Here is a 7,590-nt window from a genome sequence, read left to right on the forward strand (position 1 = left end):
ATCGGTAACTAGTAACGGTAACTTGTTACTTTTCCTACTCGGTAACGAGTAACTGTAACTTGTTACTTTTAAAAAGTAACTTTCCATTCCCTGATAATATCCTATATTACTGCTCATTTTACTCAAAGATTAGTATCTTTAATTGATAAAAGAATTTGATCCAAAATTTCAGCGATAATGGTGAAGAGTTTTGGGTTTCAGTATTGAAAAAAATATATATAATCATAATACGCCATTGTTTGGAAAAGTCAGTACATTTGCTACTCAATTATACTTTCTCTCCCTCACTCCTCCGCTAACGTCGAAAGATTATTTTTTCAAATTAATCTAATAAAAACCGATATAAGAAATTCGATTTCATCTACTATTCTTTCTGGACACATATATACAAAAGAATGCCTAAACGGTAAAAGTTGCTATACCTTGTCTATATCAGAAGAGCTATTTAAACTGCATTCTAACAATATGTATAAGAAAAACAAAGACTATGAAATGTTAACTGATTCTGAGACTAGTCAAATTAGTGAGACTGAAGATTAAAGAAAAAACAACATAACGTTATAATTTTCTACTCAATAATGTTACTGTTATGCATAAGGCGTATTACATAAATTACATTGCAGTTGCATTGTTGAGTGGAAAATTGTAACATTAATGGTATGTTATTTTTTTGTGTTTCCTGGAAAACAATTTTACACAGATTAGAATATCTTTTTCTGTTACTCTTTTTATAAAATATTAAATAATTTGTAATACTTATTATCAATGAGAAATTTCTTAAAAAAAAAGACTACCGCTTTAAGTTTCAAATCTACTGCTTTTTTGATGTACCATCTACCGTCCAATTTTTCAACCACCTGGCAACACTGATCGTGTGCCGCAGGTTTGACTATCGAGGCGTCAAGACTGTCAAGAGTCGTTTGACTCGTGCAAAGCGTGAGATCTCCATCGTCCGACGTCACATGGAAGTGATGCAGGAGGTACTGCTTAGCAATAGAGAGCAGTTAAACGCAATGAGGCGTCTAACGATGGACCTGAAGTCCGAGTTCGCTCGGATCTACGGCATCCTCGCTGAGCAGGGGGAGGTCGCGGCCTCAGAGGACGAGAAACGTCCGAGATCACCAATGCTCAACCAGAGGCCATTCAAGCGTTTCTGGTAAGTATCGGAAACTGCGGACTTGAAGAAGCCGTCTCATTGTTAGTCTTTTCAGATACGTGTAGCTGTTACAGTTAAAGCACAAGAGTGACAATGCAAAACCTCACGTGAGGGAATGAGTGCTTAAAATAAAGTTTTATATCCTTTTTACTCCTGCGTTTATATTTTTCCTACCTTCCTTTCTTCCTTCCCTTTCTCTCCCTCGATGATATGCCACCTTGTGTTGAGGGGGCTTCACCAACTGGTGACCAAGGGTACATATCTTCCTTCCCTTTTTCTCCCTCGATGATATGCCACCTTGTGTTGAGGGGGCTTCACCAACTGGTGACCAAGGGTACATCAAACCGCCTTTTTTTTATATAGCATCCATAGTTGAACCATAGTTGATTGATCCATAGTTGAATAGAGAAAAGACCAAGGAATACTACTCATGGAATTTTTTTTCTTGGGCTACGTTCCAAAACTTCCTCTCCGAGGAAAATTGTACTCGAAACATATAATACACGTGATGTATACTATAGCATGTAAAGTAAAATCTTCCTCGGAGAAGACGTTTTGGAACATAGCCTTGTTATAAAAAGAGTTACATCACTATCTTGAGCAAAGCCGAGGTTCTGTAAAAATTGTTGTGCTTTCTGTTATCTCGGAGAAGTTATCGCGATTAAAAACGCCAAACTGATTTTAGAATTAGAATTCTTCAACGAGAAAACTTGTATTCTATAGTAACTATTATAAAAAAATGTTTAAGAAAAAAGAATTCGTTTAACTTATCATTTCTAACGTCGTTTATCTTCTTTCTGCTAGAGGAAGTGAGAGGAAGATTATGTTGCCATGAATGTTATTGTAATACATTATGCAATTTTTTTTATATTATACGATGTTTCAGATTACCCTAAAGGGAGATTAAAACGATAATGTCGCAGTGTCAAGTACTGCAAGCAGAAACATTTCTACTTCAACCCCTGTGAGTCAGATAATTAAATTGTGTCTATTGAGAGTATGTAGTGGATAATGAAACAAGCTGTGATGGAGGATAGACCACCAGGTTACATACATGTGTACAACAAGCGCAGGGTGGGATACATCGGTGAGACAATAAATGAAAGACTACATAAAAGATATTATTTTATAGGAAATTTATCTAAACATTGCTAAACGTATTATTCAGGTGATAGAATTTTTTAGTTGCTATAAGGAGTGAAAAGTAAAAGGGTATATTGGTTGATTTGAAACAACATATCCCTAAAGTTACCAAGTTTGATAGCAACAATCTGGTACTCGGACGACAATGACACACCTCTAGATACAGGTACAAAAATACAGGTGCCTATTCTACACATACTGCAAACGAAAATGAAAGAATACTCGCAGCAAAGGAGCAAATTATACTAAACTAATAACGATTGCATCCAGATTTGCGTAGTGTATCTATCTTGCTAACTATTGTAACATATATTAAATATTTTAATGGAATATATATATATATATATATATGTTAACATTGTACTTATTTAGTATTTTCCACAAAACTTGTAATATGGAAGTGTATTACTCATGCATCTCTGTGTATTTTATTGTGTATTAATATTTTAATAATAAAATTAGCACATTCAGACCTATTTTTTGTTGTATATCCACTATATTGGGGTATGTTCCATTTAACACATGTTTGCAACGTTTGCGTCATATCATCTCATCCTTGTTTAATGTTTGATGATAAAAAGGATGAAATGATCCTATGTATGTATATGCTGATTTTAGTACGTAAGTATAGCGCTGGCAAGTGTAACTTTAGTTCAATTATCAGCCATGTGATGTCTATCACTTTGTATTTAAGCGATTATTTAAATTAATTGTCGAAATTATATTATGCCTATGTTAAGATTTATGATATTTGTGTTAAAATTTTAGTAAATTGCTTATCTTTAATTCTTCGCCTTTAAATAGAATTTATTATCAAAGTTGTTTTCATAGAATTTAGTAATCAAATTAGTAATGCAAATAATCCTTCAGTTCTCGAAAGCACTTGTTTTCGATATGATTCCTATATAAGAATAGAATATAGATAAGTATTTCGGATCCTCCTGCCAAAGGTAGAGGGTAAAGGATCGGTAGTTTGATACTGGTGAAGGAAGCGACTTGCTGTTCCTAATAGGGTTAGAACAGAGATCAACATGGTTTAATCATCAAAATCTTTATTCAATAGTTTCAATACAGGCTCAGGATGCAAAATAAGACAAAACTGTGTCTCAGCATAGTAGGTCTGGTATGACCTCAGGAATCAACAAAACAAAAGTCTGTAAAAACATACTTCCCATAAAAAAACAGACTTGGACAGTCTTCGTCATTCGTACTCTAATCATAGGCTTGTTCTTTTTGGTTGAATTTTTGCACTAGTTCATCTTTCTTCCTTTTCTCTCCAGGAGGAAAGAAGAGGAAGAAAGATGAACTGGTGCAAAAGTTCAGCCAAAAAGAACAGGCCTCATGAATACTGTCCAACGTCTACCAAAAAAAAAACAAATACATCAAAGTAAATAGTAATAAACTAATTAATTAATAAAGTGCATAAAGCATTAACTTATTAAATTAATTGGTTTATTAACCTGTAAATACCTGTACATATACTACACTACTAAACAGTATCAAGCAATATTATTGCTTGTGTTGCGATATTCACTGTCAATACTGCAGATCTATAGTATGCTTCGTCTATACATCTGCACTATAGCAGTAAATATGGGAACAAGGCAAAGCAACTAAGCAATACTTATATTCTAAAATAGAATTACTTACCAGACTTACTATGCTGAAAACAGCAGTTCATCAGTTAACAAGGAGCCATTGGACAGCAAACGCTATAGATACTATCCTAATTCAATCAGTAACGTTGACTACTTTTTTGCGTTCAGCATAACGCAACAGTTTTGCTGTTCAAAAATTTTTTTTATTATTGTCTAGTCTAAACGACCCGAAATGCACTCAACATCTCGCAACACGTTTACTTAAGGAGATTGTAAGGAGAATGCAATATGTTAAGAATTGCTTGAAATTTGGAACATAGCTTTATCTACAAAGCATGCTTTTATGTAAATTTTTTCAGATTTTTTGACCAGCGCATTTTTCTGTAAATTAATAACAAAATTCTGGATTTTATAATATATAGACTATCTCTCTTTCTCTTATAGGAGACTCGATTCTATGTATCTGTTTTCAACAAATATTAATATTTTAAATGTTAAGAATTGAATAAATTTATGTTTAATATATAAAGTATAGCATATTAAAAATATATTTGAAGATTAAAACAACTTTTATCATTCAGTTTATTAACAATAGTAAAAAATATAACCAAAGATGTGATACTTCTGCCATTGAAATTGTTTGATGGAGAAAATGTGGCAACGTTGTTTCATCATCGCGAATCAAGAATATTCTATCAGTTGAGTAGTGCCGTCAAAGTCTCACTATTTAAGCAATTATTTAAATTAATTGTTGAAATTATATCATGTCTATGTTCGAATTTATGATATTTTTGTGAAAATTTTAACAAATTGCACAGCTTTAATTCTTCGTCGTTTAGTATAATTTATTATCAGATTTGTCTTTATCGAATTGGGAAATACAATTAGTAATGCAAATAATTCTTCAGTTCCCGATAGCATTTGCTTTCTATGTGTGATTCCTATATAAGTAATAGAACATAAATAAGCACTTTGAATCTTCGTGGAGGATTTGGTAGTCTGATATTGATAAAGAAATTTTTGAAGCTAGAATCTATCTGAAGACTTCTTAAAATTCATGAGACATTTTTGGGAAGTATCAGAATAATGTCTATATGACGTTTTTAAGATTTCTTATGTGTCGATTTATGACGTCCTAAAAATATTATCCTTAATGGTTATATTCTATAATGTGCTTTTTGTTTCCTGTTTCTTGCTTTTTACAATTTTTTACATCTTGTCTTTGCTTCTTATTTTTTGTTTTATGTCGCCCGAGATAAAAGTTAACAAACTTCGAAAGAAACAAGAAATACTTAACGAGAAATACAATTGTCGATAAAACGGTTGCAAAGGAGAAAAAAGCAAAAGGTAAAAGCAAAAAACAGGAAACAAAAAGCACCTTGTAGAATAACCATAAGACTTGCTTCGGATATATTTAAAAAAAATAAAAATAAAAATTACTGATACGGAAACGCGTTGACAAGAAGAAGTATACGAAGCAGAAGTTGGAATTACCTGATAAATCTGTGAATGTTATCATACTTAAAAAATACATACTTTTCATAAGGATCTATAATTGTGACAGATAATAGTTATTGAAAATAAATATTAAGTATAATATCAATCATATATACCGATTTATCAGGTAATTCCAATTGCTGCTTCGTATTCTTCCTCTTGTTGCGTTTCCGGACAGTTTCGCAGAATTATGTGTAGTTGTAGAATACTATAATATAATACAAAATATTAGAATGTCAAATTAATTGACATCCAATATTTTTGTAGATTACTTTTTATATTTAGTTCATGTCATGCACTCGATATTATATATAAATAAAATTTGCAGTCGATAATATAAAGTGCTACACATGCTCCAAAATTTTGTAACATTTTTCGAAAATGTTTGAAAGACGTTTAAAAGGCGTCTTTTGGATGTCTTTCAAACATACATGTTCTCCGGGATGTATCATTTTATTCCCATTTAACACTCTGCGAACAACAAGAAAATGAACCTATTAATATTTATTTATCTCGCATATATCTCAGTGTGTTGTCATTTACTTATTATTAAAGTGTTTTATTATTATAATATTCCAATTTGTATACAAAAATTTAATAAATTTTATAAAAAATTATGAAATTATTCAAAAATTCTTTATATAGAAATTTTGAAAAATGATATAAAAAATTTTTATCAGGGCATCGTCTTTTTTCTTTTCAAAGATTATAGTAAATAAGCATACAAATTCTCTGATTTTTAAAAATTAAATATCCACCTGTGTAGCGCCTTTATTTCGTATATGTGTATAACAAAATGAAACTGATGCTGTTACGCGTTATATACATATTAATATAACTTTTCATTAGGTAATAATCCATTTTTTAATAATAATATATGTTTTTCACTGACGACACGTGTTTTATTGACAATAAGTCTTGTTACAAATCTTACACTGCGTCTTTGAAGTACAACTTAATATTTCCTGCGAACGAATCAGCATAGGCTTTTTTTCATCATTATTAAAAAGCTTTCAGTTGCATTATACTATATATATTGCAGCGAGTTGCGTGGTTCTTTCAAAAGATCGAGAGTATTGTACTTCATGATACTTAGAAAGAACCACTTGACCTGCTTAAATCTAAATTAGAAATTTATTATTTGTACATACATGTGGAAGTGATGAACATTCTTTTTTTAAAAATATGAACGAGACATAGTAAAAATACACACTGAAAAATATAATTTAATATATAATATGTATAATATATGTGTATATAAACAGATGAGCCGCTCAGATTTCTCACGTAATATATCAGTGGCTTTAATCGCAGTGTCGTATTGATTATATTGCTTTCGTAGTATAATATAATAAATTAGAATTGCTGTCTCATTTCCTGACGAGATAATAATAATTGATTCTATAAAATAAATAGGCCTTCCTTTCAGCCATCGCACCGTCTCGATCGATCGATGCAGATGTGCGCACGATGGCATGATTTCGTATTGTGGTCGTGTACACTCCCACACGTGTACATGATGTAAATAAAACATTAAAAGGAATAATATTAAAAGAAATAATATTAAAAGTAATAATAAAAATTGAGACATAATGTTGGAATATCAAAAATACCCCACGCGAATAATTATTAATTACGTTTAAAAGGACCAGTAATATATATTACTTGCATGGTTCTTTTAAACGTAATTAAATATAATTATTCACGTGAGGTATTATTGATATTCCAACATTATGTCTCAATTTTTATTATTCCTTTTAATGATTCATATTTAAATAAAGAGGTTGGTAGAATATTCTATATATGTTCCTTAAAGATACGTGCACATTTCCTTAATATCGTAAAATAATTTGTGCTTATTACAGCTTTGGCTAAAAGTACTAAATATTTTGTTAATCGTTATTTAATTTTTCAGTTAATGAATTAATTTAAGACACTACAGTTACTGCAAATTATCTGTGTTTCTTTAAACTTACGTATAATGCCGATCATGGCTCGCGATAAAACAACATACGAATTATTAAAAATAAAAAACATAAAATAAGTTTCAGAAACATAATTAAAATACAAAATCGTAGAAATTAGTAAAAAGCAGATATGACTTGTTTAAAATAAAAAATATAAAATAGTTTCCGGAAATTTTTATATAAAATATTAAATAAGAAATAAGTCAGAAGTGTAGTTATTTAAAATAAT

The sequence above is a fragment of the Trachymyrmex cornetzi genome, unplaced genomic scaffold (assembly GCF_001594075.2).
Source record: "Trachymyrmex cornetzi isolate Tcor2-1 unplaced genomic scaffold, Tcor1.1 scaffold454, whole genome shotgun sequence".
In the NCBI taxonomy this organism is placed as follows: Eukaryota; Metazoa; Arthropoda; class Insecta; order Hymenoptera; family Formicidae; genus Trachymyrmex; species Trachymyrmex cornetzi.